At 36.0% G+C, this 11,058-nt stretch overlaps 1 long non-coding RNA gene and 1 pseudogene across 1 annotated transcript; one reads left to right on the forward strand and one right to left on the reverse strand.

Moving 5' to 3' along the window:
- Positions 1-2,622: 2,622 nt before the first annotated feature.
- LOC126601246 (uncharacterized) lies at positions 2,623-3,015 on the reverse strand. The gene is made up of 2 exons (XR_007615703.1): positions 2,839-3,015; positions 2,623-2,765 (listed from the first exon to the last, which is right to left on the reverse strand). It is a non-coding gene; the product is annotated as an uncharacterized LOC126601246 (long non-coding RNA).
- A 4,704-nt stretch (positions 3,016-7,719) lies between these two features.
- On the forward strand, positions 7,720-10,479 carry LOC126601931 (eukaryotic initiation factor 4A-13-like; annotated as a pseudogene).
- The last annotated feature ends 579 nt before the right edge of the window (positions 10,480-11,058 follow it).

Raw genomic sequence — 11,058 nt, forward strand, 5'->3', positions numbered from 1 at the left:
ATCGTACATCAAACGGTCAGAAATCATTTTAAATATTTTTATTTAAAATTAAACACAAACGGTACCTGACAAAAACTGACCGCACAATGTATGATGAATGAACATGATTCACGAATTCTCAGGATCCTTATCAAAAGAATTTAAAGAAGATCCTGTTGGTGGTTTATGTACTATAGTCCATGATCCGTGGAACACTTTTTTAGGGAGAATGGGATTCTCTCCCCTCTTTTTTTTCCTTTCATTTCCTCCCCTTCTATTTGAACGGTCACGGTTAAACCACATTAATATTTTATATTAATTTTTGTATAGAAAGGTAAAAACAAAATAAAGAATGTAAAATGAGAGGATAGAAATGGATGGAAAGATGAGAGGAGATAATCCTGCTCGTTTTTGGGATGAGTGGTAACCGTAATGGCAGGCGAGGGACCCTTGGAGCCTTTGGACCAGCTGCATGCTTTCATTTTATCCTTCTCCACTTTCGGCAGCAACCAAAACGGGTGAGGAGCTGATCTCGACCTTTTATCAGGGTGCAGGCCACTGACATGTGGCATATTAGGGTTTAGCTATACGAAATTGGAGGGGATCCTTCTTAGCCCTTCATTGTGTATCGTATGGTTATAAATATTTAATTTTTTATTTAAAATTAAATACAAATAGTATTTGACGAAAAATGATCGCACGATATACGATGAACGATTAGGATGTAAGAATTCCTAAGATCCCACAGAATAGATCCCCGGGAGGATCCCTTTCCTAGCTATACTTGTTGTCGAATGCCACCATCCAAATTTTATCCTCCAATAAAGCATGATAAGGTCATTTCATATATATAATATAAAATGCGTGAATAAATGAAACATTTTACAAATTAATTTGAATAGCAATAGTATGTTCTGAGTTGAGAATTTAATAAAGTTGATTAAACTAATATGTTTTCATACTTTTCTTATAATTCAGATAAATTAATTTGAATGTCATTGGTATAAAATAAAATAGCAACTGCCTAACATTATATGCCCAATTGTGCCTTCTAATGACTTAGTTTAAGTTCTACAAGGGTGTGCATATACATGATAATACTATATGAGAATCTTTGTGGTCCAATGTATGTGTCAATAATGTGTGGTTGGGGTGGATTATCAACCATAAGACAACCCAACTTTTGGCTTTATTAGTTGTGTTTGAACAAGAAAAACACAGAATCACTTGCTTTTTTTTTTTAGTGTTGCCGTTTTTGAATTCAAACTAATTATGGCCCGACGATGTCCCATCCTTTCCAAACAAGTTGAAGAATATATAAACATCTATTCTATGCTCTATCTATCAATCAAATAAGAGAAATGCTAATAATACTCTCTCAAAAGTGAAATTCTTTATAGATTCTTTGTTACTTCATAGTTTAGCGTTAATTTATGTCGCCAACGTTACAAAATATTGTGTCAAAAACATAAAGTGAGAGAAAATTCATGTAAAGTCTCACTTTAAAAAAAGTCCACACAGCATTTATAATCGGATAAATCAATTCAAGCACGAAAATCTAATGCTATATCGAAGACTTATTTATATGTAGATACACAAAATGATAATAAATAAATAAATCACTTAGTCACTTATCTCATTCATCAAAATTAACAAACCTCATATATGCATCAAACTTTTAACTCGGTTAAAATTAAAAGGTCCAAACTCTTATAAAATAGACCACATGAAAACCCTATTTCCCTCTACTAAAGAGAGTAGTGTAAATTAGTTAATTTCCTCTCATCGATCAGTTCACACCAAAGGATTTGCCAACGGGAGAAGTTTTTCATTGTGACGGGAATACAAGTGATACACCATGTGTTTTAATAGAAGTGATCGAAAATAGCATTTCCACATGCTCTTGGTGGAGAGATTTTTCAGTGTGACTGTCACACGAGGTTGTACATCACGTGTCTCTATATAAATTGTGAGATATATGTGTTAAAATGTTAATAACTTAAAAATTAAAATTTTCCACCATTTACATAAAAACATGTGATATACCATAACTAAATTTGTTTCCTCTTGGTGGTCGTATATTTGCACTGATCACTCATTAATCACTTATCGGATCCACAACGGTTATGAACAGCACAGCAGAATTAAAAGCTGCACATATATTTCATTTTTCTTCGTCTTTTTTTTTTTTTTTTTTTTTTAACTGCATTTGCCTGTTTTTTTTGGCAGAATACATCGAGGACTGCGTGTGAGAAGAAGATGATGACATGAAGGCCTTTTCTGAATTTGTTTCTTTGCCGAGCTCAAATCATGTTTTCTTTTAGATAGGAAGACTGGCGATAGAAATCAAAGACAGTTTAGATGTTTATGGCACACTGCTACTAGTACAACGGCACCGAGTCTTTGTTTCGATTTAAAAGGACGATCGAGAGTTTCATACTTAATTATATTTAGTCCTAGTTTAAGCCCCACTTTCATTAGAGTAAAAAATAATAGTATTAGTCTAAGGTCCATTAAGTGGAATATAATTTTTTTGTCAAACACTCACTCTCTGTCAACTTGCATCTTACCTCATACACAACATAGTATGTATTAACTACATTGTAAAAGATGAAGAATTGGTACAAGGGAAGATGAAGATGATAGAGAGAAAAACCAGAAAGATTGTATTGATTAAAAATGGAGAAAATGTATACAAAAGAACTTAAGGAAATGATAGCTATACAATCCCTTATATAGCCATATAACCTAATTACAATAATACCCTTCTAACTATACTAACCAATCTTATCCTTATGACAACCTACCAACACAGTTCAACTAACTATATTCTTCATTACTAAGTAACCATGTCATCACTAATGACTATGGTTAATACTCCCCCCTCAAACTGAACTTGGTGTAGCCAAGTGAAGGTTGAATGAGCTAGAACGTTGAAACTGATCTGGAACTGCAAGACCAAGATGTTTGCAATGCTTCAAGAACACTGCAGAAAACCCCAAACAAATGAATACCATCGGGTGCCAATTATTGCCTTTCCCCTCATGCCATGTTGTGGTGGAAGATTACGAGCCTTGAGCATCGCAAGAAGCTCAAAACAAATCCTCATCCAATCCCTTGCTGGAACAAACTCAGCACCGCAATCAGCAATACGACCAACAAGGTCAATCCAGTTCTCCTGGACTGTCTCGTGCCTATTCTTCAAAATTTGAGTCAACCTGGGAAGCAAATCCTTTATAGGAGGAGTCAGCTTTGTCATACCAATAACATTCACAATTGCCTTCAGCGCTCCCAAAATTGATCCCAAAACTTCTGGATACTCTTCTTCCAAATACTCATACAAGACAACATCAAGATGACCCATCAGTTGCTCCTCTTGGCACTGCTTCATGACAACATCAATTCTTGAAATAAGATCTGCAGCTTGTTGTCTGACCTTTGCACTCTTGTTACTCAAACGCCACTTAATGGTACCACAAATAGGGAGCTGTGCTACGTGGTCTTGGTCTGAACATACCCAACTTTTCGACTGTGAACTGAGAAGCCATAGTTGACATTGCCAAGAAACTAAATCTACCAAGGAGAATGACACTCCCAGAAACTAAATTTACCAAGGAGAATGACACTCCCAAGAAACTAAATCTACCAAGGAGAATGACACTCCAAAGCACAACACAAATCTCACACTTCTACTAAAGATACCAAATAAGGAGACTGACAGTCCATGAACACAAATCATACTGCAACTTAGGAGAATGAAACTCCAAATCATACTGCAACTTAGGAGAATTAAACTCCAAGATTCATAGAAAGAATGACAATTTCTTCTTTAAATCGACAAGACAACTAATACTTGCAGAGATCAACACATCAAGACCACAGCTTCACTTCAATTAAACCTCGAAAGTACATCAAAGACCACAGCTTCAAGAAATAAGCATTTCAGATCACCAAACAATTCCAAATGACTGTTATCAACACTTCAATTATCTATCGCACAACCCATATACCAGAATTCATTTACCAATTCAGAAGAACACATAACCAAAATCCCCAAATCAAATTCGAGAAAAGAACCCAGATGAAGAAAATATGAACAATATCACCTAATACGAATCAAATCTTCGAACACAACTCACGAACAATCCGTCAAACACATTTGTAGCCCAATCGCCTAAGAGCCACGAACAATCCGTCGAACAGCTTTGTAGCCCAGTCGCCTAAGAACCACCATAAATCTTGAACAACACTCTGATTTCGCACCTCTGCAACAACCCTTGAAGACGATAACAGCGGAAGAATCAGGATCGAAAGACTCCGCTCAAATTCTCAAACTTTTATCGAATCCATGGCGCCAAGAGGAACAGAGCTCGCCCGAGACGAAGCCTTCGTAGGCGTCCCTCTAGGGTTAGTGGAGAAGGTGTTGGAATTTCTTGCTCAGGAGAGCGATTTCTTCAAGAATGAGACGACGGAGAAGGAGTTCGCATCGATCGCGCGTGCCTTGAGGGAAAGGGAGGTCTCAACGAAAATTTATGATCTCTGATCACAACCCAGAACAAAAATTTACCCAGAAACTACAGAATGAACTGAACGATTGCGAAAGCACCAAAGAAATTAATGAAATCTCTAACAGAGTAAAAAGAGAAATAGATGAAACTAATGAGAAGTGTAACCACCAGAATCCATGGCGTGAGCCTGGTGGCTCTAATATCATATTAACTACATTGTAAAAGATGAAGAATTGGTACAAAAGAAGATGAAGATGATAGAGAGAAAAACCAGAAAGATTGTATTGATTAAAAATGGAGAAAATATATACAAAAGAACTTAAGGAAATGATAGCTATACAATCCCTTATATAGCCATATAACCTAATTACAATAATACCCTTCTAACTATACTAACCAATCTTATCCTTATGACAACCTACCAACACATTTCAACTAACTATATTCTTCATTACTAAGTAACCATGTCATCACTAATGACTATGGTTAATAGTATGTAGGCGTGAAATTTTATCAAAAAAATCTCGGTGGTATTCAAAGTGAAACCATTGTAATTAGCCAAAATCTTCAATTCTATTGTATTATGAGATTCTTGTGTTCTACCACACCCCTTAATGTGGAACCACTACATTGTGGACCACACATGTAGCTAATTTCACATCGATTTTTTATGGACGAAAGCAAAACAAAGCATTGAAAATGGTAATCTAGGCAAGCCAAGGTAAAGATCCAGCTGGCTCAATTGATCAATCAATTCACTCTAATACTATATTAGTCAAGATTTCATAAACTCGGCCATCGTCCCTTACTAACCCTACTGATATTGTCGCTCAATTTGCATCTAATAACCTGCACAACATAACAAGTGAGAGATCACAAAAAGTTTCAATGGTCTTAGACGTAAGTGGAACTATTTAATATGAGTCACCTTTAGGTTTATCAACTTTTTTTGTTGTCAGTAGGTTTATCAATTCTTCAATATGTGATTCTTGTATTGTTCAAACAACTGCTAGTCCTATGGTCTAGCAATTATCTTCTTCATCTAGAAGTAAAAAGTCTCATGTTCGACTTATTTAAATGAGTTTGATACTTAATTATATGGTGTTAGTAGTGTACAAGTCACACATTCGTTATAATATCGTTGTATCACACAACTGTTACCTTAAAAACAAAACAAAAAATAATTGTAGGAGCTTTGGGCCAAAAAGAAATAATTAGGAAATCAACCCATTTGGGCTTTCACCTTGCACTTCTCATCAGCCCAATACTCAACAACTATCAAATTCGAGCCCAATACTCACAAATACGATGGGACTTACTACCACCTTTCTTTGCAAGAAAAATGCACGACTCCATACATGGCCACAAAACATTGGATTTGGTGTCCAAGAACTCTCGACTCCCCCGAAAAAGATGAAAAAGATAAGAGAATTCAAATAACGGGGAGTCGAGAGAGTGAGTGACATGTCGTAATTGAACTATTTTAAGTTTTTCTTCTAATTATGTAACATACTTTTGTGCAACTACACTAGTCAGATTAAAATGTACTTCTCATGCATCTAAGTTCAAAATTTCTTTGGAAAATTTAAATTAATTTAAAGTAGAATATTGTTTGTATTAGAAAAAAGATAAAAATGAAGTTTAAGAAAGAAAATAATAAAGCTAGGAATATACATGGCAACCAACCACAGACGCATCATAACGCGTGTAATCCGACAACAATAAGTAAGAACAAAACTACAAGGGCAAAACCAGAAAATTAAAAATATTAATACATCGAAGATCCCTCACATAAGAGCACTTCCAGCATGCTCTTTTGCCTTGTGGACAAGCTCCATTTGCAATCCAATCCCCTCCTAAACTAGCTCTAGCCCATTCGGGCAATTGGGCTAAGGGGGAGCCCATGAGAGAGGGTAGGCAGGAATCTAAGGCCTGAGTGCCTAATGATGAGTGATGCAAGGCTGACGTCAATCACGTTATAAAAAAATTTGTGTCAGGCGCGTGGGGGCGTGTCTCGGGCATATTTTTAGACTATAGGGCCAGCGTGTCAACCCTACTCAGTCACTTTGAATCTGGACCGTTTGATTTCAAGATCAACAATCCAGTTTTTTCAACTTTAAAAAACTTTTAGAAAAAAAAAATGTTCGGGTGGGTCACATGTCTCATTCTGGACCGTTGGATTTCAAGTTTTTTGTAATCTGACGGTCCAGATTAATTAAGTTAATAAATTTTTTTAAACTAATTAAAAAATCCAAAAAATTATAAATACCGTACTATTTTCTCCCACCTTACACCACATTTCAGTATTTTCAACGATACATGTCGCGCAACGGAATTGGTTAAAAATCTTATCGAAATCTATTCACAAAAATTGTACTTTTGGATAATGACACGTGGAGTGACAAGATCAGTTAAAAATCTGATTCGAATTTTAAATTTAAATTATTTTTTATTATTTTATAAAATAAAAAATACTAAAATTTATTACCTATTACCTTAGCTATTCAGTTTAGGGATGAAAATACAAAATATAATTACTATTTATTAAGGGAATTGTTATTGGCACTCCAAAAATCTCATTATACAATTCAAACTTTCTATATTTGAAAAGAAAAAATACGAAGGATGTAAAATGAGATTTTTGGAGTTCCAATAACATTTCGCTTTATTAAAGCCAATTATTATTCACGGGAGGGAATACAATGGCCAATTGCCAATTATTAAACACGCTGGAATTGCTCTAATAACCTTCACGTGCGACTATTTCACCTTCTCTAGTCTTCATCTTCTTCTCCTTCTTCTGCATTGTTGCGTTCCTCAACTCCTCCAACCAAAATTACACACAGAGATCCGAGGAGTTTGGGAAAACCTTAGGCCTGATTTGATAGTGAGGTGATTCTGAAAAAAACTGGTATAAAAAAAAGCTGAGAGCTTTTTTGTGTTTGGTAAACATTCAGCTTCAGCTTTTTTTCACAGTTTTTTTGTGAAAAAAAAAAGTCAAAAACAATAAGCTGCAAAACTCAGCTTTGAAAAACCGACTTTTTTTCATATCTGTTTTACATAAAAATTTACCAAATACTATAATACTGCTTTTTTTTTTTTTTAAAGCATTTTTACAAAAAAATTTACCAAACACTCTACAACTTTATTTCACAGCCGCTTATTCTCACAGCACAGTAGAAGCAGTTTTTTTCCAAAGCACAGCAATACCAAACCAGCTCTTAATCTTAAATCAATCGCACACCCCCGTCATCAAAACGCATCACTTCGTCCAACTCCCAACTGCTATCAGGTTCCATCTGTTTTTATGTATTTAATTCCTTTTTATAAGCTAATTTAGTCATGCTCTCGCTGAATTTCTCGACCTTTTTGCATATCATTTTTTTATTCGTAGTGGATAGATTGGATGTATATTCATATGTGATTGTTATTGATTTGGGTTTTTCTTTTGCGCCAAAAGATGGAAACTTTTGCAGAAATTGTATGAACTGCTTAACATTGCGGTTTCAGATTAAGGGATCTCATTTTATTGTTGGTATTGAATTTGATTTTTCAAGATTCCCAGAAAAAATAATCATAAGAAATGAAGGTTCCTGTATAAAAAGTTTGATTTGGAGAAAGGATGCAGCTTTCAGTTTTAAGATGATGGAAACACTTAAATGCGATTACTGTATAATTTGAGTGAGATTAAATCAGAAATGTGCGTTACAATTGGAAGCGTGATGTCTCGTGGTTGATATTTTCAGTTATGGCTGCTGTGGCACCGGAAGGATCCCAATTTGATGCTCGTCAGTATGATGCTAAAATGAGTGAGTTGTAAGTTTCCTCCCTCCCTCTCTCGTACTCTTCTTTGATTCCTATATTCGGTGTTTTCACACGCTACGTATTTTGTGTAGCCAATTATAAAGATTTATTTTTGTTTTGTTGAACTGATGGGGCCAGACTCGGAGGTGACTGGCAAGAGTTTTTCACATCGTATGATGAGGTTCATGACAGCTTTGACGCTATGGGATTGCAGGAGAACCTTCTTCGAGGCATCTATGCATATGGTAAATCAAACAACGCTACATTTGTTTTCTTGGGAAATTAAGAGTTTCCGAGTATGGTACTTTTCAAAACCTGTTGGGAAATTTTTGGCTGGACTTGCCTGATCAGGTGATATTAGTTTTTCAGCGTGTTAGGGAGATACAAGTTTATAACTCCATTTTGCATCAATTGAGCTTCGCGTTGTGTGTGTAATTGTACGAGTATTTTTTTATATGGAAAATGAAGAGTTGGTCTCATATTTTAGGTTGTGACTTGTAAGATTGTTTACGCGAGAAGTGAATGGTGTGTCCTTTGCTTGAAGTGAAATGCTATACCATTTACCACTGCCTCTTCTCTATTTACACACACACTTATTCATATGCTTGTTGTTGGTACTACGAATGCAAGTCATCCTTGTAGTGGAATGGAAAGCTGATAGATGGTCCAAACTTTTTCTTAAGGTTTTGAGAACCCCTCTGTAATTCAGCAAGGGGGAATTGTTCCTTTCTGCAAGGGACTTGATGTGATTCATCCGGCACAACTGGAACTGGAAAAACAGCGACATTCTGCTCTGGGATTTTGCTGCAGCTTGATTATGGCTTACTTGACTGCCAGGCATTAGTTCTTGCACCCACACGCGAACTTGCTCAACAGATTGAAAAGGTTATGAGAGCACTGGGTGACCATCTTGGTGTCAAGGTTCATGCTTGTGTTGGTGGGACCAGTGTTTGTGGAGATCAACGCATTCTCTCCCATGTCGTTGTTGGCACTCCTGGTCGTGTATTTGACATGCTACGAAGGCAGTCTCTTCGTCCTAATTACATTAAGATGTTTGTGTTAGATGAATCAGATGAAATGCTTTCACGAGGTTTCAAGGATCAGGTCCTTAATTTCCTTTTCATTTGTATTCTGTTTCTTCTGTGTGCCGATGCTTCTTGCTACAAAAAATGAGTTTGGTGATTTTTCAATATTAAATTTTCGTTTAGTTTGCGTGCTATTTTGGTTAAGTGGTGATTGTACCAACAATCCCATTTCATGTTTTCAGATCTATTACATTTTCCAGCTGCTACCACCGAAAATCCAGGTGGGGGTTTTCTCTGCCACAATGCCACCAGAGGCCCTTGATATTACTAGGAAGTTCTTAACAAACCTGTAAGGATTTTGGTGAAATGTGACGAGCTCACCCTTGAAGGTATCAAGCAGTTTCATGTCAATGTTGCGAAAGAGGATTGGAAACTGGAGACACTTTGTGATCTTTATGAGACCTTGGCAATTACCCAGAGTGTCATCTTTGTGAACACCAGGCGCAAAGTTGATTGGTTAACAGACAAGATGCGCAGCCGTGATCACACAGTTTCTGCCACCCACGGAGACATGGACCAAAACACGAGAGATATTATCATGAGAGAGTTTCGGTCTGGTTCTTCTCGTGTGCTCATAACCACTGATCTCTTGGCCCGTGATATTGATGTCCAGCAGGTCTCTCTTGTGATTAATTATGACCTTCCAACACAACCGGAGAACTACCTCCATTTCGTCACCAAGGACGATGACAGGATGTTGCCATCAATTTCGTCACCAAGGACGATGACAGGATGTTGTTTGATATCCAGAAGTTTTATAATGTTATCATTGAGGAACTGCCGGCAAATGTTGCTGATCTGCTCTAAATAAGGTTTTGCATTGGTTTTGGTAAATTGGCTTTGAAATTTCGAAGCCGTATTTATTTTCTTGTAGGTGTGGGGGCGATTCTTTAGCATGGCTTACTTGGAACTGGGGTATTCCCGTTTCAGGTGTGGAAAAAACGACTTGAAAGTTTTTGGTCGAAAGTTTTGTTGCGTGTTTTTTGTAATTTTAGTATGTAAGACGGTTTTGCAGCATTAAACTGTTCTATGTCTGGTTCCTGAGATGGAATATTACGTTGGAGTCATAGAAACTTCTCGACAGATTGATGCAGTTTTGACTTTTGAGATTTGTTTGTTTGTGTTGTGAAGGGATCCTTATCCACAACCAGATATATATCCTCATGTATTTACAACGTCGGAAGTGCAGATATTGCTCGAGCAAAATGACCCAAACGTAAAAGGGTTGAACTCATAATTAAAGACAAAAGAAGAATAAGGTTCTTTGTTTTTTTTAGTTGAAGTCATTGTGAAAAAGAAAACTTGGGGATTGATGTGAATTAAAAGGAGGAAAAGGTTGATGAGGTTCCTCAATGCTATTTATATCATGTTTTTGTACCACATTTTCATATCATCTTATGTGTCATTTAATATTGACAACCATATCATTTGAATTAATCAGATTTTTAAATTTAATTCATTATTTAATAAACTAATAATTAAAAAAAACTAGTTAATTAAATGAAAATTATGGTATACGATGAATCTTTCTCCTTCATTTCCTTGGATTTTGCAAATTTTTCAAATGATGTGGTTATCCATATCAGATGCTTGGTATAAAAATGTGGTATAAAAATATGGTATGAATAGCATTACTCTATAACAAATAATTGTTGACAACTCTTACAACAAATAGTGTGGCT

The sequence above is a fragment of the Malus sylvestris genome, chromosome 15, assembly GCF_916048215.2.
Source record: "Malus sylvestris chromosome 15, drMalSylv7.2, whole genome shotgun sequence".
Classification (NCBI taxonomy): Eukaryota; Viridiplantae; Streptophyta; class Magnoliopsida; order Rosales; family Rosaceae; genus Malus; species Malus sylvestris.